Source organism: Protopterus annectens, chromosome 7.part0 (genome assembly GCF_019279795.1).
Source record: "Protopterus annectens isolate FY-2018-M chromosome 7.part0, PAN1.0, whole genome shotgun sequence".
In the NCBI taxonomy this organism is placed as follows: domain Eukaryota; kingdom Metazoa; phylum Chordata; order Ceratodontiformes; family Protopteridae; genus Protopterus; species Protopterus annectens.
The window spans coordinates 4,559,943-4,585,936 of NC_056739.1; positions in this window are offsets into that span (position 1 = coordinate 4,559,943).

Below are 25,994 nucleotides of genomic sequence, written 5' to 3' on the forward strand. Positions count from 1 at the left end.
GCAACCCATCTAGTGACATAGGGGTTTATATTTAAGCTGGTGAGCTTATCTATAATGCCCAAGTGGGTATTGTATCGAAGGCTTTTGCGAGGTCCAGGTAGGCTGTGTGGACCACCTTCCCCTCGTCAATGGCCTTGGTGACTGTTTCAAAGAAATCAACCAGGTTTAAGAGGCAGGATCTGCCCTTAACAAAGCCGAACTGCGTAGGATCCAGTGTCTGTAGGTCCCCAATATCTTTATTTATGAGGTCCATGATTATCCTTTCCATAGCTTTGCAGACCAAGCTAGTCAGGCTTATGGGGTGATAGTTTCCAGGATCCGTTGAGGCACCACCTTTGTGGAGAGGGACCACAGTTGCTGTACGCCACTCTTTGGTTACATATCCTGTAGTAAGGCTGAGACTGAACAGTAGTTTTATGTTTGGGTTTAGCTCTTCTTGGAGTTCATTTAGGACGCAGCCCAGGACACCGTCTGGTCCCATTGATGCTGTGTTTTTTGCTTTGGAGAGGGTGGCTCTTACCTGAGCATCCGAGATGTCAGGGGGGCAGCACTCTGCTGGAATAGATATTTGCCCTTTTGGTGGGGAGGGGGGGGGGAGAAGTTTGTGCTGAACCTGTCAGCTAGGATGTTGGCAATGTCTGTGGGTTTGGTGTATTTTTTGTCATTTTGGACCAATTCTGAGCATATCTGGTAATTTCCACCCAGGTTCCTAACATAACTAAAGAAAGCCTTGTGATTATCCTTAGTGTCCTGTGCAATTTTTCTCTCGAAGCTGGCCTTAGATGATTTTATGAGTGCCCATAGTTTTTTGCTAATACTGATCAGAGATGCCTTCCCTTTTTGGAATTTTGCTCTATCATTTAGTAGCTTCCTCCTTCTATTGTATAGCTTGTTTATGGCTGGGGTCCACCAGACAGGACGTCTGCCTTTGGAGGATTGGGTCTTGGTTTTATTTGGGATCGCATGATCCATGCATTCCTGAAGGTGTTCATAGAATGCATTTATAAAGGATTCTGCGGTCTGGGCCGTATTTTCCACAGGCCCGGGGGCTTTGAAGGATTCCACCTCAGTTTTGAGGAGTGTGAAATTTGCTTTAGAGAAGTTTTTCACTGTGGTTTTCTGGGCAGGGGGTGGTGTCGGGATGTGAACATCCAGTGAGATCAGTTTATGGTCTGATCTTACCAGTGAGGGATACACTTCTGGTCTGGAGCATAGAGTCCCCATGTTAGTGATGATCAGGTCCAATATGTTTTCCCCTCTTGTGGGAGTGGTAACAAGTTATTCCATAGCATTTGAGTTTATAAATTCTAGGAACCTTTGGGCTAGGGTGTTGGAGCTAGAGTAATGCCCCCAGTCTGTTTGGGGAGTTGAAGTCACCCAATATAATGGTGTTTGGAGAGACCTTCATATTTTCCAGTGTTCTTATGAAGGCTGAGTGGGGTTCCTGGGTTAGGGAGGGTGGTCTGTAGCAAGCTATAAACTGGAATGCAGTTTTACCCACTGTTAGTTGCACATGGATAGTCTCTGATGCTTCGTGCTGTGCCACCAACCTGGAGGTGTGGGTATCTTTGATGAATATTGATACTCCCCCTCCTTTTGTGGGTCGGTCCAAGTTTTGGGGCCGAAAAGCATGGTATGAGGTATAACCTGGTAGTGCTGGGGTGCTCTCGGGGGCCTTGAACCAGGTTTCTGTTACTGCACAGATATCAATTTTCTCCATGCTAAGGAGAGTTTCGAGTGCATGCATCTTGAGGTTTAGACTTCTGGCGTTGAGTAGCATTACTCTTAGTTTCTTATCCCTTGTGATACCTATGGAAGTGGGTTTGTCTTTTGAGCCTTGCCTAAAAAAGGCACTATGGGGGTAGCAAGAGCCTTTGCCAATATCCGAAAGCCCAGGGGTGACAGGTGCAGGCCATCCCTAGCGAAGCATCGTGGCTTGTCGAGCATGTCATCCCAGGCTGACAGGCATTGGATCCCCTTTGAATGACACCAATAATTAAGCCAATTGTTGAAATTGATCATCTTGTCTTCATATTGTGGCATCATTCTTGGTGAGGGTAAGATGCTACTCAAGGTCAGGGTCATACCGGCCTGGGCCACATGCTCAGAGAGCTCCACTATGTCTCTTTTCATGTAGTCCAGGGAGGTACGTCTCAGGTCATTCACACCAGCATGGACAATGACTGAGTCATATTTGTACTTGCCTTGGAGTGACCTGAGTGCTTGTGTTATGTGGCGGATCCTAGTGCCCGCCATGCAGCTCACTGTGACCTTCTCCTTGTTCAGCCTGGTGAGCGGGACATCAGTGTGCCTGATGATAGAGTCACCTATTACAAGTGTATCAAGTGTGTTGTTTAGCCTTAAGGGCTGTGACTGTTCGGCACACTGGCTTTGTGAGCTATGTGTTGCACATGTTTTGTTTTGGGGTAGCGGTTGCTTGGGTGTCTGCTTTGGAGGTCTCTGCTGCTTAGGCAGATTTTTATTTGGAGCCTCCGAGTATGTTTTTGTGTGTTTATGTGTTTGGTCTGCTGTCGTGGTAGGTCTATGTGAGACTGGAATTGTACTGAGTGTGGTTTCCTTCTCCTCCTGACTGGTTACGCCAGTACTGAGTTGAGAGAGCTTAGCCTCCAGTTTGGCTATATGGATGCATCTCTCACGTGTTGGAATTTATTGAGAGGAGGAGAGGGTTTGTCTGTGTACATGAGGCAGTTGTAACATTGCCTCAAGATTCCCAGATTCACCAGCTGGACCGGAGAGAAGATTGACAACTGACCTTTGGACATGCTAGAATAGAATTGGGAATTCCTTTATAATTGATAAAAAAAGGGCCAATGGGGAACAAGGTACTCGAGAGGATTTTGTGAGAGTGTAGTGCTTTTAATTTTTTAGTGCTGACTTATATAATTGCTTTAGTGAGCAAGTGCCTTTAGTGAGCAAGTGCCAGGTTACTTAAATGCAATGCGTTACAGGTAACTTAAATGCAAAAATGACAAACAGTAACTTTCTTTTAAGTGAAACAAGGAAATGAGTACAGTAAGCAATGCAGATATCACTAGGGATCCACAGAAGTGCTGAAAAGCCGCGGTTTAGGTGGAATTAGCGTTTCAGGGAAATAAGCAAACAAACAACACGCATACAAACAGAGCTAGATTCAGCAGGCCTGGATCTAGTCTATGCTACAGCAAACAAGGTGTACCAATTTCAGTAAGAAACAGTTGAAATATGCAGGCACTATAAGCCTTTAACCAGAAATTCCCAGCTCAGAAGGGCAGAGTCCAGCCTCTCCTCCCACAAGAGTGAAGACCACGAACCTTCTTAATGTAAAATAACTGGCCTGAAGCCCAAGTGCTTAAACCAGAACTAATACACTTTTAGAATAACAGACACTGAGCCCTCAATCAGCAGTTCCCAACTTAGAAGGATGTAAGCCACCTGTCCTGCCACCACAGTGCAGGCCACAAACCTTCCTAATGTAAAACAACTGGTCTGAAGCCCAAGTGCTTAATCCAAAAGACTTAGAATGATAGCTACACTTTAATCAAGTTACTACCAAGCAGTAATAAATACAATTGAATACTTTGAAGAATGCCTGGATTAGTGCTCAAGTTATACAAACAAAGCTAGATTCAGTAGGCCTGGATCTAGTCTACGCTACAGCAAACAAGGTGCACCAATTTCAGTAAGAAGCAGTTCAAATATGCAGGCACTATAAGCCTTTAACCAGAAATTCCTAGCTCAGAAGGGCAGAGTCCAGCCTCTCCTCCCACAAGAGTGCAGGCCACGAACCATTTTAATGTAAAATAACTGGCCTGAAGCCCAAGTGCTTAAACCAGAATTAATACACTTTTAGAATAACTGACACTGAGCCCTCAATCAGCAGTTCCCAACTTAGAAGGATGTAAGCTACCTGTCCTGCCACTACAGTGCAAACCACAAACCTTCTTAATGTAAAACAACTGGTCTGAAGCCCAAGTGCTTAAACTAAAAGGCTTAGAATGAGTTGCACCAAGAAGTAATAAATACAACTGAGTACTTTTAAGATGACGCAAAAGCAAAATAAATTAGGAAGAAACACAAATACAGTAAAAGCAGATAATTTTCAGAAAAGTAGCAAAAACAGTAGTAAAAACAATTCACATGCAGTGCAAGCTGGCACACTTGAGTATGTAGCAATATTAGTCCACACACAGTTTGAAAAAAATGTAATTAAATTAAAAAAAGACTAAAAGCAAGTGCAGAAAGGGTTTATTAGATAGAATGCGGTAAAGAGATGGGACTGGGGGAGTGTCCTAGATCAAATCTACAGTGGGGCGGGCACTGCAAAAGCCACCAAATTTAAACTACAACCAAGAACAGGGAGGGGGGGGGAGGGGGAAGACAGTTTCAACAGAGCTAGATCTGAGGAATCAGTCCAAATTATAAAACCACAATAAAATGCAGAAAATATACTTAAATCAGCTTATGTCCAGTTGATGTATGCAGACAAATCTCAGTAGCAAGCAACTCTATTTAAAATGATTACAAGAAATGTAACCAACACAGGTTTTAATGTTATCAGAAACCCCCCAAGCTAATTAACACTTAAAGGAATTTCAAAGCAGTTTAACAACTAGTGCAGAGCTTCAGAGACTCACACAAGACAGTTTCAACAGAGCTAGATCTGAGGAATCAGTCCAAATTATAAAACCACAATAAAATGCAGAAAATATACTTAAATCAGCTTATGTCCAGTTGATGTATGCAGACAAATCTCAGTAGCAAGCAACTCTATTTAAAATGATCACTACTGAAAAATAATAGGACTGGTGATAAGTGACAGGTCAAATATCAGTTTCTATAGTGATAGGAAGGCCTTTTGGTATAATGAGCAAAACTAAAGCAGTGATAACTGCTGTGGAGGGCAAATTTAAGAGAAAGGGTATTGTGACGACCCACCACTGGACCAGTAAACAAGGAGCCTCAATCCTTACCACTGGCACTAGTGGCGGATGTACACTGAGGATAACAGGTACTCGCACAATATTTCCAGATGCAGGTCTCTGCATCAAGAGCAAATTTCCTTTAAGAGCACACAGAGACCACAATAAATACGGGTCTAGTTTCTCCCTCTTTCTCTAGATCCCCAGTAAGAGATCTCAGCCAAGTGCCCAAGCCAAGACCTCCAGCACTCTCTCCTTGCCCAAGTAGCGGACGCACACACACTCTGAGGTTTGATTTACATACACACACACACACACACACACACACACACACACACACACACGGGAAAGGCTGGGACAGGTTTACTAGCTATACCCCTTTTTTGCCTAAACTATAAAGGTAGTCATCATTGCCACCAACCAACTCCTTATCAGCTACTTTAAGGCCCTTAACAAAGGGTGCCCAATCTTACTGTGTAACATTAATTCAAATGGAAGTTTAACCAAGAGAAAGGCTTTTAGGAGTGGCCTACACAGAGTCATTAAATAAATGGGTCTATATCATGTCAGCGAATCACACAAATTGTGAATGCTCATAATATTGAACGTAGCGGACCTCAAAGTGCTTTTTCTGAGATTGTGGTACAGTGAAGAATGGGATATTTGCCCTTTCCTCACTATAGTGCGATCTCAGAGTTGGAATATATATTTAGCGGGGGGCCCAGTCCACCACAATAGGAATTTCGAGGTCTGGTACATTCGATATTATGAGCGTTCACAATTTGTGCGATTCGCTCATATGATATAGACCCCAAATAAATATGCAAGTATTATCAAAACTTAAATATCTCTAGACAGATCAGTCAAAATAAAAGGTTTAAATATATTTAATAATAAATTAAACAAGAAAATACTCAGTATATATTCACAGTGACATCAGAGTTTAAAATCACAGGAAATATTTAAATCATTGCAACACAGTCAAAAATAAACAAAGAAAAATATCAAACTAAGCTTTGCTATATTCCTCTCTAAAGAGAGTTACTATACCATAGAAACTTACTTGTAGAGCAAGGCAGATGTGTGGTGAATGGTTCTTGCCAGGTCTAAGACAGAATACAGAAAGCATTCTCTTTCTCAAAAAGTTCTCAAATTAATAGCTGAAATACTACTGCTGGGAGAGTGTGCAGAACGCCATAATTTCTTATCATCTGACTTTATCGCTGGTGAAACCCCCCACTGCTGGAAGCTGTTATTTACCATCTACCTGTGAAAATACACTCAGATATTTGGCAGATGCTGGAAGTCGTAAAACAATTGAATTCCTTCACATTTCAAAACTAGTAATTAGTTCAATCTGAAGACAATACTGAAAGCTTCTCAGCAGAGACATGTCTCCGCTCTAGCCTATAAAGTAATTTATTTTCTGCTATTTTTCTGAAGTTAACCTCCTGTATTCCAGTTTTCACTGTTAAAATGTATACATTTAAATAGTGACAATAGTGCATGTACCTTTCTGTTCTATTCCAGTAGGGCACACTGTGGTTACATTTTAAACAGCACTTTGCAAAAACCTTTTCAACACATGTCTGTACAGACCAGTTTGATACATACATTACATACAGTTCTAATACATTTGTAACACAAGCATCTTGTATAGATCATGCTGATCTTCACAAATGACATGTAATTATTCACAAAATTCCAGATAGCGGTGCTGGCAGTATCCCCCTTTGTAACACTTCCTCCCTCCTTGAAGACTTATGCTAGTTTTTCAAGTGACCCTTGAGAAACATTGCTTCAGAGGGATGGGCCTATCCTTTTGGTGAAGGAGCAAGCCCTTAGCACTTGTCCTGATGACATGAGAATCTGGCTGGCAAAAAGAGAATGCAGTACGATAATGAACTGGAAAAAGGGAGATATATACCTAGCAAGCAGGGCATCACTGCACAGGAAAGGGATACCCAGTGCTGCTCATGGGTCCAAGGAAACCCATGGTGAGTAGCCTAAACTGCCCCAACAGAGTCGGTCAGTAATAGGGGAAGCCACTAGTTCAGGTACATGGCCTGGATCAAGGGTTAAATGTTTTTAAACGTAACCAGTGGGGCCATGTAGCATATGGATGTCCATGGAGGTAGGGTGGGGAACAAAAGGTGGGAGAGCCAGTAAGTGGGAATGACAGAATGGCAGCAGTAACTTGTCTGAAGACAACAAGGGTAGCAAACTGCCACAAGAGGTTATATCCTATCTTAGTAAATGGGACTGAGGCCATTGATGACAGAGACCGCCTCTGACCTAACCATTGTGAAGCCTGCAATACTTAGAGGAGCACTACTTGCTTGAGCAGTCTACTCTAGTCAGAGCTTTAGGAGGGACCCCATTCCAAATACCTTTGGCTAGCATTCACCTTAACTGGGAGTGAGGAAAAGAAAGCAAGCAAGTAGGTGTGTTTCAGGGTATCCTTATAGATGTCTTGATAGGGAAAGATTTTGATAATGCAGTACCTTGTGTGCATGCAGTTACATGCAGTCAGGCTTGGAGACAAGTATGTGTGTCTAGTAGCCTGGGGGGACCAGGATAGACTGCGCACTTGGAGCCAGGACTGGTGAGGTGGTTACTTCAGGGAGGGAAGCTACCCTGTAGCAGTGAGACTGAAAGTGAGTCACAGCTGCTTGTGGGTAATGATGTTCCCTTGGACAGAGTGACTGCAAGGGCAGAGTTGAGTAGTAGTACCCAGGCTGACAGTGAGGCACTGCTGTAAGAGGATACCAGACTTCCTGTGGAAGGGGAGCTGGGAAGAGAGTTGAGACAAGCTAAGCTCTCAGATCCTACATTACAAGGTTTGATGGAGGTAGCTATGAAGCACCTGATTCTCAAGGAAAGGGGGAATCTGTATACTGGAACAAAGGGTTATTGTGGACCCCTGAGGAAGGGCTAGAGGGTGAGAGAATACAGCAGTTGATAATGGCCAGAGCCTACTGTCTGGCACTTCTAGCCATAGCCCATGACATTACCTTTGCAAGTCATATGGGCATAAAGCATACAAAGAGACATATTCATAGGTTCATAAGTTCATAGTTTAGTACTAAGCTAACTGCCCTTGGGAGCCATTTTAAGCCTAGCCAATTATCTCTTGTGAGACTCAAACCATGTACCTTGTGCTTGTAAGGCAAAGACCTTAGCCATTAAGCCACCCTCCCACATTATGCAGAATGTTTATTGGTCTGAGATTTCCAGGGATGTGACAGTGTACTGCATGACCTGTGAGCAGTGCCAAAAGGTAAACCAAGCAGGAGACAAGGCAAAAGCTCCCTTGATGACTTTGCCTGTGATTGAAGAGCCATTTCAGAGGGTGGCTGTGGATATTGTGGGGCCTCTGAGTACCCCAAGTTGCACAGGGAAGAAGTATATCCTAGTGGTAGTAAATTATGCTACCAGATACTCTGAGATGGTGGCTTTGTCCTCCATTGAGGCCGAAAAGGTGGCAAATGCTTTGTTAGAGATTTTCAGCAGGGTAGTTTTCCCAAAAGAAATATTGACTGACAGAAGTGCTAGTTTCATATCAGACCTGCTGTCTTGTCTGTGGAAGTACTGTGGGGTGAAGCACCTAAACACCACCCCCTACCATCCCCAGACTAATGGCGAGGTAGAGAGGTTAAACTGTGTACTGAAGGCCATGCTATTGGCATTTGCAGACCAGTTTAAGAAGGAATGGGACAAATATTTGCCCCATCTGTTTACTTACAGAGAGGTGTCCCAGGAATCCACAGGTTTTTCACCCTTTGTTTGCTGTATGGGCATAGGGTGAGGAAACCTCTAGAGTTGATTCATGAAGAGTGGGAGGGTGAGTGTAAATCCCACAAGCAGTCTGTTGTGGACTATGTCCTAAACCTCAGGACATGGCTGAGGGAACTCGTGGGCTTGGCCCAGGAGAACCTGGCAGAAGCCCAACAACAAGAAATGGTTTTGTATGACAGGAATGTTCGAGCTAGAGAGTATACTGTGGGGCAGCAGGCTATGGTTCTCATTCCTGCCAGACACAACAGTCTGCAGGCAGATTGGGAGGGGAACCTTCAATGTGGTAAGGAAGGTCAGTGATGTTAAGTACATGTTAGAACTGCTAGGCAGGAGACAGGGGCACAAACTGTACCATGTGAACATGATGAAACCTTACCATGATAGGGAAGCCCTGGTGCTAAGTATTTGCAGTAGAAGGCAGGAGGAATCTGAGGGGGATCTATAGCTATATGGAGCCAGCCAGCAAAATGCCAAGTTACTATAGTGGAGCCTAGAGTTGCAGGCATATGATAGGACAGTTCAGAACCACAGTGGGGTTAGCAATGCCAACACAGATGGGCTATCAAGACAGGTAATTTATTCCCAGATAGGCCCATCCCTCTGAAGCAATGTTTCTCAAGGGTCACTTGAAAAACTAGCATAAGTCTTCAAGGAGGGAGGAAGTGTTACAAAGGGGGATACTGCCAGCACCGCTATCTGGAATTTTGTGAATAATTACATGTCATTTGTGAAGATCAGCATGATCTATACAAGATGCTTGTGTTACAAATGTATTAGAACTGTATGTAATGTATGTATCAAACTGGTCTGTACAGACATGTGTTGAAAAGGTTTTTGCAAAGTGCTGTTTAAAATGTAACCACAGTGTGCCCTACTGGAATAGAACAGAAAGGTACATACACTATTGTAACTATTTAAATGTATACATTTTAACAGTGAAAACTGGAATACAGGAGGTTAACTTCAGAAAAATAGCTGAAAATAAATTACTTTAAAGGCTAGAGCGGAGACATGTCTCTGCTGAGAAGCTTTCAGTATTGTCTTCAGATTGAACTAATTACTAGTTTTGAAATGTGAAGGAATTCAATTGTTTTACGACATCCAGCATCTGCCAAATATCTGAGTGTATTTTCACAGGTAGATGGTAAATAACCGACAGCTTCCAGCAGTGGGGGGTTTCACCAGCGATAAAGTCAGATGATAAGAAATTATGGCATTCTGCACGCTCTCCCAGCAGTAGTATTTCAGCTATTAATTTGAGAACTTTTTGAGAAAGAGAATGCTTTCTGTATTCTGTCTTAGACCTGACAAGAACCATTCACCACACATCTGCCTTGCTCTACAAGTAAGTTTCTATGGTATAGTAACTCTCTTTAGACGGGAATATAGCAACGCTTAGTTTGATATTTTTCAAATTATCACCCTCTGTAAATTTGTTTATTTTTGACTGTGTTGCAATGTTTTAAATATTTCCTGTGATTTTAAACTCTGATGTCACTGTGAATATATACTGAGTATTTTCTTGTTTAATTTATTATTAAATATATTTAAACCTTTTATTTTGGCTGATCTGTCTAGAGATATTTAAGTTTTGATAATACTTGCATATTTATTTGGGGTCTATATCATATGAGCAAATCGCACAAATTGTGAACGCTCATAATATCGAATGTACCAGACCTCGAAATTCCTATTGTGGTGGACTGGGCCCCCCGCTAAATATATATTCCAACTCTGAGATCGCACTATAGTGAGGAAAGGGCAAATATCCCATTCTTCACTGTACCACAATCTCAGAAAAAGCACTTTGAAGTCCGCTACGTTCGATATTATGAGCGTTCACAATTTGTGTGATTCGCTGACATGATATAGACCCATTTATTTAATGACTCTGTGTAGGCCACTCCTAAAAGCCTTTCTCTTGGTTAAACTTCCATTTGAATTAATGTTACACAGTAAGATTGGGCACCCTTTGTTAAGGGCCTTAAAGTAGCTGATAAGGAGTTGGTTGGTGGCAATGATGACTACCTTTATAGTTTAGGCAAAAAAGGGGTATAGCTAGTAAACCTGTCCCAGCCTTTCCCATGTGTGTGTGTGTGTGTGTGTGTGTGTGTATGTAAATCAAACCTCAGAGTGTGTGTGTGTCCGCTACTTGGGCAAGGAGAGAGTGCTGGAGTTCTTGGCTTGGGCACTTGGCTGAGATCTCTTACTGGGGATCTAGAGAAAGAGGGAGAAACTAGACCCATATTTATTGTGGTCTCTGTGTGCTCTTAAAGGAAATTGCACTTGATGCAGAGACCTGCATCTGGAAATATTGTGCGAGTACCTGTTATCCTCAGTGTACATCCGCCACTAGTGCCAGTGGTAAGGATTGAGGCTCCTTGTTTACTGGTCCAGTGGTGGGTCGTCACAATACCCTTTCTCTTAAATTTGCCCTCCACAGCAGTTATCACTGCTTTAGTTTTGCTCATTATACCAAAAGGCCTTCCTATCACTTTAGAAACTGATATTTGACCTGTCACTTATCACCAGTCCTATTATTTTTCAGTAGTGATCATTTTAAATAGAGTTGCTTGCTACTGAGAATTGTCTGCATACATCAACTGGACATAAGCTGATTTAAGTATATTTTCTGCATTTTATTGTGGTTTTATAATTTGAACTGATTCCTCAGATCTAGCTCTGTTGAAACTGTCTTGTGTGAGTCTCTGAAGCTCTGCACTAGTTGTTAAACTGCTTTGAAATTCCTTTAAGTGTTAATTAGCTTGGGGGGTTTCTGATAACAGTGTGCCTGTTGCAAATGCCAATAGCATGGCCTTCAGTACAGAGTTTAACCTCTCTACCTCGCCATTAGTTTGGGGATGGTAGGGGGTGGTGTTTAGGTGCTTCACCCCACAGTACTTCCACAGACAAGCCAGCAGGTCTGATATGAAACTAGCACTTCTGTCAGTCAATATTTCTTTTGGGAAAACTACCCTGCTGAAAATCTCTAACAAAGCATTTGCCACCTTTTCGGCCTCAATGGAGGACAAAGCCACCATCTCAGAGTATCTGGTAGCATAATTTACTACCACTAGGATATACTTCTTCCCTGTGCAACTTGGGGTACTCAGGGCCCCACAATATCCACAGCCACCCTCTGAAATGGCTCTTCAATCACAGGTAAAGTCATCAAGGGAGCTTTTGCCTTGTCTCCTGCTTGGTTTACCTTTTGGCACTGCTCACAGGTCATGCAGTACGCTGCCACATCCCTGGAAATCTCAGACCAATAAACATTCTGCATAATGTGGGAGGGTGGCTTAATGGCTAAGGTGTTTGCCTTACAAGCACAAGGTACATGGTTTGAGTCTCACAAGAGATAATTGGCTAGGCTTAAAATGGCTCCCAAGGGCAGTTAGCTTAGTACTAAACTATGAACTTATGAACCTATGAATATGTCTCTTTGTATGCTTTATGCCCATATGACTTGCAAAGGTAATGTCATAGGCTATGGCTAGAAGTGCCAGACAGTAGGCTCTGGCCATTATCAACTGCTGTATTCTCTCACCCTCTAGGCCTTCCTCAGGGGTCCACAATAACCCTTTGTTCCAGTATACAGATTCCCCCTTTCCTTGAGAATCAGGTGCTTCATAGCTACCTCCATCAAACCTTGTAATGTAGGATCTGAGAGCTTAGCTTGTCTCAACTCTCTTCCCAGCTCCCCTTCCACAGGAAGTCTGGTATCCTCTTACAGCAGTGCCTCACTGTCAGCCTGGGTACTACTACTCAACTCTGCCCTTGCAGTCACTCTGTCCAAGGGAACATCATTACCCACAAGCAGCTGTGACTCACTTTCAGTCTCACTGCTACAGGGTAGCTTCCCTCCCTGAAGTAACCACCTCACCAGTCCTGGCTCCAAGTGTGCAGTCTATCCTGGTCCCCCCAGGCTACTAGACACACATACTTGTCTCCAAGCCTGACTGCATGTAACTGCATGCACACAAGGTACTGCATTATCAAAATCTTTCCCTATCAAGACATCTATAAGGATACCCTGAAACACACCTACTTGCTTGCTTTCTTTTCCTCACTCCCAGTTAAGGTGAATGCTAGCCAAAGGTATTTGGAATGGGATCCCTCCTAAAGCTCTGACTAGAGTAGACTGCTCAAGCAAGTAGTGCTCCTCTAAGTATTGCAGGCTTCACAATGGTTAGGTCAGAGGCGGTCTCTGTCATCAATGGCCTCAGTCCCATTTACTAAGATAGGATATAACCTCTTGTGGCAGTTTGCTACCCTTGTTGTCTTCAGACAAGTTACTGCTGCCATTCTGTCATTCCCACTTACTGGCTCTCCCACCTTTTGTTCCCCACCCTGCCTCCATGGACATCCATATGCTACATGGCCCCACTGGTTACGTTTAAAAACATTTAACCCTTGATCCAGGCCATGTACCTGAACTAGTGGCTTCCCCTATTACTGACCGACTCTGTTGGGGCAGTTTAGGCTACTCACCATGGGTTCCCTTAGACCCATGAGCAGCACTGGGTATCCCTTTCCTGTGCAGTGATGCCCTGCTTGCTAGGTATATATCTCCCTTTTTCCAGTTCATTATCGTACTGCATTCTCTTTTTGCCAGCCAGATTCTCAGGTCATCAGGACAAGTGCTAAGGGCTTGCTCCTTCACCAAAAGCTCTGGTAGCACTTCAAAAGTGGTGGCCTGATGCCCATTCACCCACCTATGAAAATAAGTGGGCAACTCAGCAATATATTCGCGCACACAATCTGCCTTGCATCTATGCTCACAAACCTTTTTTCTATAAGCTTCAGGTGTCAACATAAAACACTCTAACAGACAATTTTTAACAGTATTATAATTTAAGCAACCAGTATCAGACAATTTATTACAGCAGTTAAAGCTTTACCATGGGGTAAGAGGGTCAGGAACTGTACCCAGAGCCTTGGTCAACATTATACTGTTTACATACTCTCTCAAATATATGAATAAAACTATCAAAATTATCACCCTCTGTAAATTGAGGAAGACATTTACTGACCTTTACTGCTTCTGGGGTTTGGTTACTCCCTTCCCCATTACCTCCATGACCCTGGCGAAGATTCAGCATCTCCTTTTCATGTTGCCTCTGCCTCCAATTTTCTGCGGCTTCCATCCTTCTCAGTCTCTCTGCTGATTTTGCTTTGACCTCCAAATGCCGCAATCTATCCGCTGATTCTGTTTCTAAACATTTGGCCTCCAGTTCAAGTCTCTAACTCCAGGTGGATTTTTAAGTCCTGTGAGACAAAGTTGAACTGTCCATTTTCTGTGAGTTGTACATCCCCAAGGCCAGTCTGGTTGCCTTCCTGGTTGCTGGTCTGTGATGCACCTGTGATTAAGGCTGCAATCATTTCCGCTTCAATCAGGTTGACATGCACCAGTCCTTTGTCTTGGCACATCTCAGCCAACTGGCTCCTTGTCAGCTTGCCATAATCCTCTGTTGATATCCTTGCCTGTTCTCCCTGACTGACTAGGTAACAAAAATAAAATGATTGTCATATGAAAGTCTGAATGGTCACTCTGTGGTACCTTGAGAGTACAAACACCTTCTTTAGTGACCAATGTTTACAGGCTACAGGAGTTCAATATCCACCCACTGCCCACCAAATATGTGATGTGCTGATCCCACCACTGCCAACCAATAATGTGATGACCTACCACTGGATCTCAGCTGAGTGACCAAGCCAAGACCTCCAGTGCCCTCTCTGTCCAACCAGTGCTTCGTGTCCCTGCCCAAGTAGCTGACACACACACTATTTGATATTTGATTTACTTACACACACACTTACTTAGGAAAGGCTGGCACAAGTTTAGTAGTTATGCCACCTTTTGCCCAGACTATAAAGTGGTCATCACTGCCACCAGCCAACTCCTTATCAGCTACTTTAAGGCCCTTAATAAAGGGTGTCCAATCTTACAGTTTAATATTAATATTAATACAAATGGTAGTTTGACCAAGAGCAAGGCTGTTAGGAGTAGCCCACACAGTGTCACCAAATAAATATGCAAGTACTCTCAAAACTTAAAAATCTCTAGACAGATCAGCCACAATAAAAGGTTTAAATATATTTAATAATAATATTAAAAAAACAAGAAAATACTCAGTATTCACAGTGACAGGAGTTCAAAATCACAGGACATATTTAAAACATTGCAGGACAGTCTCAAAGAAAGAAAAATATCTGAACTAAGCTTTGCTATATTCTTAAGAGAGTTACTATACCCTAGAATTTCTTACAGAGCAAGGCAGATGTGTGGTGAATGGTTCTTGTAAGGTCCAAAACAGAATACAGAATGCACTATGTCTCAGCAAATTATCACATTAATCTCTCAGATATTACTGCTGGAATTGCTTGCAGAATGGCAATTTCTTGTCATCTGACTATCCCAGGTGAAACCCCCACTGCTGGAAGTTGGCAGTCATTTACGAGCTACCTGTGAAAATACATAGACCTCAGATCTTCGGCAGATACTGGAAGACGTAAAATAATTTAATTTCTTCCCATTTCAAAACTAGTAATTAGTTCACTCCGAAGACTGTACAGAAGGCTTCTCAGCACAGACATTACTTCTCCATTCTAGCCTATTTCAGCTATTTTTCTGAAGTTAACCTCCTGTATTCCAGTTTTCACTGTTAAAATATATACATTTAAACAGTTACAATAGTGCATGTACATTTCTGTTCTATTCCAGTAGGGCACACTGTGGTTTCATTTTAAACAGCACTTTGCAAAAAACTTTTCAACACGTCTGTTCAGACCAGTTTGATATACACGAGACACAGTTCTAATACATTTGTACACAAGCATCTTATATAGAGTGTGTTGATATTCACAAATGACATTATTTACAAAATTCCATATAGCTGTGCTGGCAATATCCGGTTTTGTCACAGGTATTACTACTAAAATGTGTTTAGCCTTTCCCAGATAGTGAAAACATTTTTCCCCTCCCATTCCTTATGTTTTCCATGTCACACACCTCTGGTGGGAAAGGGGTAAAAGGCACTTATCTGTGGTATCCAAGTGCCAATGTCGTCAGCCAGACTGCAGTTATAAAGTACCACCAGAAAGCATCAATGTTAAAGCCACTGTACAAGCTGGTTCTAAACAGTCTATTAGATGAAAGTAGTGGTACACCGAAAAATAAAAAAAAACTTCTTAGAAAAGAGGTCAGAGATTGCAAGTCTACATGAAATACCTCTGAACTATCTAGATTTTTGCAGAATGTCCAGATATTTGGCTCATATTTTTGGTTTGTTCCTCATAAAATTTGTTGTTTTCTGCCACATGACTTGGATGATCTGAGAACTGAAGTCATTAGATAATGACATACATTTGATTTTTAGACTTCAAATCCTTCAGAAAATGTATGTTAAAACAAACCCTGCTATGCTAGCAACATTCTAAATTTATAAGAGCAATATTTAAAATATGTCCTTAGTTTTGGGCCTCTGTCCCCCCATTTTGTTGGAATATGTCCAGATTTCTTGCACTAAGAGGTTGAGAGATATGCAAGAAATCATGCACAATAATTGCTTACTGCAAACTATGGAGACATGAAAGAATAACGCAGTTCAAAGTGTGTCCCTTCTACTGGTACTTGAAGTATCGCCAGGCCTTCTGAAGGTAGTCTAGGACAAATGATGCTAAGTTTGCTATTATTTTCAGTTCTTTAACAGATTTCACTTTTAGCCGGCACTGTGCCAGTTTCATGTTAGATTTGTAAAAATGCTGTCAAGTTTTAATAGATCAGCACTTTCATGTTTGCACACCCTTTAAAGTATTCACTGAAATATACTCTTTGAAGTATAAAACAAAAGAAAAAAACTAAAAGAAAAGAATATCCTATTAAACTTATGCAACATGTAAGGAGATTATACAATGGATATTTACTCATTGCTACCTGCCACAAAGTGACTCACAGAGTCACTCTTTGTGAGAGTCACTTTACAATGGAAGTATTCAAAAGAGAATAAAAGGATACATTTCATTAGGACACTTAAGCCAGTTAGGCCAGTATTAATATGTGGCTAAGACATTTTTGAATATTTTCTGGTAAAGGGGACAGGGAGGATAATGCATGGGGAAAATGCTTCAGAATTAATCTGTTTTACTTTTGTACATATGCACGCATTACATATATTATATATGGAATACATGCATTTAGTCAAAACAACTACCTCCGAATGTCAGTTTCTCTGAACCTGAATGTTGAATTTGTAACTGGCGAATGGTTGGAATTTCATACGGAACACTGAATTCTACAATTCCAACTGCTCTACCACCTAAACAAGCACTACCATGGGTCAAAAAGGGGATATTTTGTGTTTTGGCCATCTCCGGTTCAGACATTTTTTCAACATTTAGCACGTTGACAAGGTAATGGTCGGCTAAATGCGTGCATACCTATTTTATATATATATATATATATATATATATATATATATATATATATATATCTATATATATATATATGGGTCTACCTGACATGGTCGACAGTTCATATGGTCAACAGTTTATTTGGTCGACAGTTCATTTGATCGACAAGCATATATATATATATATATATATATATATATATATAAAATTACACACCCACACACACACACACACACCTAAAGATAATGGTTGCACTTGAATTAAGCAACTTTTTCCAGACATATATCCAAGAGAAAAGTACTTTCCTTACAACACTGACTGCACATAACAGTTTACTCTAGCATAAGCTAACTACATGTTTACAATAATTCTGACTGCAGCTTCATACAGAGTTGCAGATTTTTAATCAGAATCATTTATAAAAAATGGGCTGCACAGTGGTGGGAGGTGCAGTAGTATAGCGGTTAACATGGTCACCTCACAGAAGAGGTTTTCCAGTTCAATTCTCAGCTGGGGTGCCTTCTGCATGGAGTCTGCATGTCTTCCCTGTATCTCGTGGGTTTCCTCCAGGTACACTGGTTTCCTCCTACAATCCAAAGACATGCGTCTGGAACATTACTCCCCAGGCTTCTGCTGAAAATAGGCTCTGTCCTAGTCTGACTTTCACCATCAACAAATGTTAAATAAAATATATATATTATGAAAAAAGGATAATTGTTGATATCATAATTGTATACAAATTAATGTTTATCGAGTAATACCATAGCACATGACAAAAAGTAAAGAACAAACATTTACAAAACTTGTATCATGATCGGTTGGGTTAGCTGCACTAACTCACAAAACCAAATCGAACCCTTTGCCCAAACACTATTTAGCAAATGTGATGCAAGGAGCACTCCTCATTAACCCAGCTGTCTCACTTCTGATATAATTCCATACCTATCATCAATACACAAAGCTTCCAAAACCCTTCACCAATTGGCCTTGTTTGAATTCTTGCACATAAATCTCTCTATAGTCTCCCAACATTCCTCAACAGTCATCTATTGGATTTCCCTGCCTACATAGAGGGTAATGCTACATAATATGCAAAGTCTAGTTCATATTCCTCAGACAGAGGGACAAATAATGAATAGTACTACTTTCAAGGTCAGACAAGCCATCAGTCCATGAGCTTTACATGATTCAGTACATGTCCAAAATGTTACTAATTTGATGTACTTCCACAAATCATGCTCAGATGAACACTACATCCCATGAAAGCATATGCCAGTACAGAGGTGTCAGGAAAGCCCTATGCAGAGTTCAAATTAGTTTCCAAAGAAGAGAGTATGATGTCAGAGCAGGAAGTCTTCACAAAATGCTTCATTCCCATCTTTTACAATAACTTTTTTCACAAATGCATATCAGTTAAAAAAATCTTCCACAAGATTTAATGCCATAAAATGTTTTTATGATGATTAACTTTATCATAAAAGGTCACTAGGCCCTGAGGCCCTTACAAGCATAGCTAAAATTATTCCTTTTGCAATGGTGTTATTAGCAGACCTAACAACACCTGCTGCCTCTGTCAAGAAGGGATGCAGTTGAAACCCCAGGGGTGAATTTTCAATTCCCCATCCACTTATCCAGATTACACTTGAAAAGGGTTGATGAAGGGTTCTGTTTCATTAGGGTTGGTAGCTTATTCCAGAGCAGGAGGAAACCTCTGGGAGATGAACCTGTCTCTCCAGCAGGTCCTGTTGATATCACTTCTCATGTTGAGGTCACTAGAATGGGTGCAGCGAGTACCATTTGACTTGCTAATGTGTAGAATTTCCATCAGGGCAGAATCCAAGGTTGCTCTATAGGCCAGAGACGGATCACTCCTGAGCAGTCTATATGACACAAAGTACAGAGACAGAGATTTTAGTCTATCAGCATAAGACACGTGTTGGACGACATGAATTTTACTTGTAAGGTACCTCTGAGGTCTCTCCCATTGTTGGAGGTGCCTGGCAAAATACATGCCAAAGGTGGCATTATACTCTATAATTGTTCTGATAAGGGAGAAGTACAGGGGGGTTATAATCTCTTTTTTCCCTGGAGGCAATGCCCTTATTAGTAATATGGGTAATGTAGAAGGCTTTCCTTACCACTGAGGAAACATGGTGGTCAAAGGAGAGGTTGCTATCAACCTGTGTGCCCAAAATCCCTTACCAAGGATTGGGTACGTAAGGTGGTGTTGTTAATGTAGTACTTTGCAAGGACATCTCCCTTACTCAAGGGGATGATGATGCACTTTTTAGCATTTAACTTGAGTGTGTGACTTTGGCACCAATTGTTGGTTTGAGTAAGACCTTCCTGGAAGATGTCATTGTCATTACTGGATTCAATGATCACACCCAGTTTGCAGACATCTGCAGACTTTGTTAGTCACATGCCCTTTCTTTTGGCCTGTACTTCTGAAAAGTAAATACCAAACAACAGGGGCCCCAGAACAGAGCCCTGTGGTACTCCGCTGGTTACTAGTCTATAGGTGGATGAAGAGTCCCCTATTTTAACTGTGTGTGTTCTATCGGTGAACGAGTTTGCAACCCACCTGACTATATATTGGTCTGCATTCAGTGGGTAAATTTATCAAGGATACCCAAGTGTGGAATGGTTTTGAAGGTTTTTGCTAGGTTTCAATAGGCAGTATGGATAGTTTTGCCATTATCCAGGGCTTTGGTGACTGTCTCAAAAAAGTCCACCACGTTCAGTAGGTACAATCTCCCTTTGACCAAGCCAAACTGGGATGAGTCTAGTGTTTGGATGTCTCCTAAATCCTTGTTGATAAGTAAGGTTCATGATGATTCTCTCCATGGCCTTGCATATGAGGCTGGTCAGACTTATGGGTCTGTAGCTTCCGGGGTCGGCAGAGGAACCCACTTTGTGGAGGGGATGACAGTGAAAGTTTTCCAGTCTGCAGGAGCATGCCCAATGCTTAGACTATGGTAGAAGAGGGCACCCAGACATGCAGCTACCTCTTGCTTTAAGCAATTTAAGATGCAGCCAGGAATATTGTCTGGTCCCATAGAGGCCATGTTTTTAGCCTTGGAAAAGGCATTAAGGACCTGTTTCTTAGAGATTACAGGGGAGGATATGTAGGAGAGATGTCTTGTGGAATATGGGATGGTGACAGGGGGTAGAAGTTCTCACCTGAGAGCAGGTTAGCAATATCACCATTATCAGTATATGCTGTGCCATTTACAAGTTCTGTGCAAATCTGGGATTTTCCTTCGAGGTTCCAGATGTAGCCAAGGAATGCCATAAGATTACCCTTGGTTAGAGTGGCCAGTTTAGATTTGTAATCCACTTTGTATTTTTTCACTAGTCTTATTTGCCTATTTAGGCTGAAGAGGGAGTCCCTTGAGTTTGGGGAGCATCTTTTTCCTGTTATATAACACGTTTACCAAGCAGATTTGTTCTTTCATAAGGAACTTTGATCCTGTTGGTTACAGCTGAGTTGATGCAGTTGTGAAGGTTTCTAATACAAGGCTTTGCTGTAAACCATGGCATGGTATCCTTCCCATCAGAAGGGGCAGGAGCTATTAAACTAGTGATACTGTCTCATAAAAGATTGTAGTTAGCTTTGGAGAAATTTTTTAGTCTCATTTCAGCTGGGGAGAGTCAGATGTGATTGTTACTTCTAGTGTGACTTACCTGTGGGTCAGATCTCACCTGAGATAACTGTACACTCAGGGTGGTACAATGGTCACCCATGTTCATAAGTACAGGATACAGAATGTTTGACCCCCTAGTGGGGGTATCAACTAACTGGTCCAGGACATTTTGAGTTTACAAATTTCAAAAATCTCTGAGCGAATGCATTGGTACAGGTGTAGCTATACCAATTTATTGATGGGTAGTTGAAGTCTCAGAAAACTAGGGTGTTTAGTGGTATATTGAATGACTCCAGAAAGTCCAGGTAGGCATTGTGGGTGTCCTGGTTCATGAAGGGGGGGGGGGTCCCATAACTGGCATTTATTTGGAGAGGGGTTTTCCTACAGTAAGTTATACTTGGAGTAGTTTGAGGGATTTGTTTAGTCTAAACAGTCTAGAGATGTATTTGTCTTTAAATATAAACTGATGCTCCTCCTACTTTGGATTTCTCTCTCTCATTTGATGGTCTGAGCGAGTGGAAGGCATTGTAACCCGGTATGGCTGGGGTGCTATCCGCAGCCTTGAACCCATGTACTGGATCAAAGGTGAGTGAATATTTTTACCTCTGGTCTTCTGTAGTTTTGCCCTAATATATCATGCAAACTTCAAAAACAGTAAAAGGCATCTCTATCTGTTATGGCATCTAGGGCTGTCAGACTAAAACGACAGCAAACTATCAGCCTACAATGTCATTAAAGACTGTGTTGTCCTTGAAATGATACATTTCCACTAGTCTAATAGCTTCAGCAGACATCAGAATCAGAAGCAGAACCTGGAACCCAAGCTTTTACTAGCAGATAAATAGAACAGAGATTCATGAAGCAGCACCTCCGCCATCTCTGGGATAAGCTGCCCCTCCAGTTTTAGCAGTGCAACACATTATCCTTCAAACAGAATGGGGTAACTGTATGGATTACCCTCAAATTTACCCTAGGACTAACTGGCCTTACCCTGCATGAATAAGAGGGTAAAAGGCTAAGGTGGGTATTGGCAAGGTGCTGATCAACAGACTAAATTGCCTTGAAAATCCTATGAATTCTATGGAAAAGGGTTGCACTCAACTTCAAATCACCTTATTCCACAGTCTATGAAAAAAAAATCCATTTTTCCTGGAGAAAATTAAAAGAACAGTCTAGGGGTCGGACTAGAAACAACCACCTGTGGAAGTGCTTACAGCATGATAATTGGCTTAAATGAGCCATATAGTTTCCAGATACTGAGCGTATGGAATGTAGCTGCAATGCAAGTCCAAAGCAATATCCAATAGAGTGATCCATATAATCATCTAATGCAAGTCCAAAGCAATATCCAACAGTGATCCATATAATCTTCTAATGCAAGTCCAAAGCAATATCCAATAGAGTGACCCATATAATCATCTAATGCAAGTCCAAAGCAATATCCAATAGAGTGACCCATATAATCATCTAATGCAAGTCCAAAGCAATATCCAACAGTGATCCATATAATCCTATCTCAAGGCCAGGAATGAAGTCAGCTAAAATGGACTGGACATGACTAGCCATTCTTAATGGCTTATAGCATCCCCATCAGCATAAAATGGCAGCAACTCTCATCCCAGTGCTAATACAGGACAACACAAATTTCTCCTGTTATCCAGCAGCCTAATGGACTTTTCCTGGCAACCTATGGTTCATAAGAGTTCAAGTAAAATTAAGAATCACACTGCTACAGCTACCTACCACAGATATAAAATGTTGAAACACATAGGCAGTTTTAGCATCTAGTCTTGATGAATAAGAGTTTAAGTTCTCTCTGACTGTAATATTTGTTTCTTCTGTTGTGGGTAGCACCAATATGTAGATCCCTTTTTTGTCTCATATCAGATGACAGGCTCTCCCCTGTGGCAAAAATCCATTGCATTCTGCTTAAAGGCAAAACAAGCTCAGAAAAAACTCAATGACAGGATTCTGTGCAGCAACACTAATGACAGTCTTGCTAATCTACTCACCTTTTTAAACTCCCATAAAACCTACTAGACCTTTGGTGGTTTGCAGAGACTAGGTCAGATTATCTGCAGATAATGCAGTCTCTTCATTAAGCATCCCATGCTTCATTTATCCAAGGTGTGGACACCTAGATAGACCATTAGCAAAATTACAGCTGGATCAACTAATATAAAAAGAGTGGAGTAAGGGGTGACCACCACCCGGCACCCATAAAAAATCAACAATGACTCCGACAGAAAGTAAATCTCAACTGATGTAGAGTCCCCTTGATAGAGCTCTTCAAAAGATGACACAAAGCATCCAGCATATTCACTTCCAGTAATATCCAATGCAAATATGGTCACTCTGCTAGACTGAATGCCTTTTCTGCAGCTAATGACAATGCTCTCCACTATCTTGAGAATCTGTCATAGAGGTCCATCAGTTATGCTACCACTGGGAGTATTATCCCAAGCCAGTCTTCCTATTCTGCCTATTCATTGCATTAATTAATGGCTTGACAGGGTCTGAGAACTTTTGTCAACATTCCCTAAAATTCCTGTATAGTCTAGGTTTACTATTGATACGGGGTTGGAACTACCCATAGGTTCCTGATCTTTATATGGTTTGAGGAACATTAAAAAAGTGCTTGTTTACAAAAAGCGGATTTCTTTATTTTGGGAACATAGGGGCATGCCTCCTACAACAGTAGTACTTGCCCTTGGGAACATGATCTTCCGTTTTCTGACAGAGATGATTAGTTTAATCAGATCAAGTAATACAGGTCATGCAGTAATCAGCTCTCATATCTTACCTATAAATTTCACTATAGTGGGATCAGCAGTCATCCAGCATTTTGGCTGAGGTTCAAGTTTTGCCCAAAGTCGTTACATCAAACTGAGGAGAATTCCCATCTGCGTTGGTTATGATCAATATTTCTGGGCAAGATGCTTGCATGCTAGGGGATGGTCATCAAATCATATTGAAAACATTGATAATCTAATGTCAGCTGAACTTTTCTACATGATAAATTGTATTTGCCTGTCTTTATTCCTTTTAAAATCAAGGTAGTCTGATTTCCACTTGTAGCCTACCATATATAATTTAGCAAGTTTAAGATTCACTTAAAAGTGAACACAGTTTGCATACAGTCAAAAACCATAGCACATTAGGCAAGGTCCAAAGGTGCAGAAAGCATCGATAAGAATCCTAACACTAATGACTTATTGTTCTAGACAGTAACTTCAGGAAGGAATGTGTTTAGTATTGTTAAAAGATCTGGCTCTCATGCATCCTTATAAAATAGAGTTCCTTAACACATTCTGGAAGGTTTCACCATGGAAATGCAAATATACCCACAATGCATCATGATCACTTGGTCAGTTAAGGCAAGGATTTATCTTAAGATCAAATGTAATTGGAATGGTGTTTCTGCTATACAGAGCCTAGTTATACAATTGGAAATGCATGATCATGGGTGTAACATGTAGAATCTTAACTTCGCCCTCACCACTGGAGATTATATCCAATCCTGTGTATTCTAGGAAGGCTTTCTGCATAAATCTGATGTTTGTATTATGTAAACAGCTTGCTCTGGTGTCCTTGGGGGAAGATTTGTAATACAACACACTTACCACATGCCCTTAAACTTTGCCTTACATTAGCTGGACAATTCATCTACTCTAAGACATTGACAGATGTGAATACATGGAACACAACATCATACACTGGTTCCTGCAAAGTTAGGCATGTACTCCAAAAGACAACAGAGGAGCATAGCCCAATTTCCAAAGTGCCGCCAAAGTACTGTCTGGTAAAGTGACTTGCACAAGGTCACAAAGCAAGCTTTGGCTGACCGGTCCTCAATTTTGTTGGCTCATTGGTAGTGGATGTCCTACGCAGACCGTCTCAAAAAACTCCAGCTTTATTCCGTTGCATATCGCCTACTCAGAGGTGGTCTCTGCCTAACATACAAAGCTATGTCAAACCCAGAGCTGTTGGACATGCTCCACTTAAAGAAATCCCAATCCCTCCGAGCTACATGCTCTAGGGACCTAAACCTTGTCACCACAATAAACAGAACATGCCGGAGGGATAGATTCCTGTCCCAGAGACTTCCCATACTCTGGAATAAACTACCTATCTATATCAAACAAAGCTCCTCATTAGCACTCTTCAAGAAAAATCTTGATGATTGGATGGGAAATAGGAAATTCACCCCGGGGATCACCTCTGTGGCACTGCTCGACAGTGGCACAGGAAAATAATTTTCTTGGGTGGCAAAAGCCAGGGTACCTTTTTGACTGGGCTTGTATAGGCCCCAGGGCCGATAGCCTAGTACCTACCTATGAACCTACCTATGTGGGAATATCCACAAGGAATTTTCCAACTACAGTATAGGCTTGTATACATCATAGATATCAAACTATTGTTACTATACAGTTATATTAAATTTGTCTAACATTGGCTTTTTAATGCATGCTTATTTTGATTAGCCTAGTAAAAGCAGACAATACCACAGCTTGATACTTCACAACTGAACAGTACTGTAATAGGCAAATGTTCTTTTATTTGGGGAATTTTCTATGAAATAAAGAATCTCAATTTCAACAGGTGAATAGATTTGCAAACCAAAATCTAATTTGTTCAGTTTAATAGGCTGTCAATTTCTATTAGATTTTTAAAAATCCTTCTAAGCAAAACTTTTCAAGTAATACCAATGGATGTGTATACGGTCTGTTCTTGGTTTTACTAATGGTTACATAAATGAGATCTTAATTCACGGTTCCAAGTCATTCATTGTAAAAGGCCATTAAGGGAACTCCCACTGTACCCAAACAGAAACACTGGCCACTCCACACTCGATTACACATTTGTTGGCCTAGGCATCTAATTCACAGACATTTCTTAGTCTCTATATCTAATCTATCTTTACAGATGGGGATGTAGCAGCAAACCTTTTGATCAGATGCCAAAGATGTAGGCTTTCCCTCTATGGCCAAACCAAATGTACTCTAACAAAATAACCTGTCATTTGCCTTCATGTCAATATAACATGTTAAGTTTAAATATGGGTACAAGTTGTGTTTTAACCCTACTTTCTGATGAAGTCTCTTAGCAGATGTCAGCCATAATCTAGGCTTTGGAGAATAAAGTTCTATTTTAACTTCAGTAGATCTGCAGAAAATGCATTTAGTTGGAAGCATTTATAAATGCTTTAGCCAGAAGT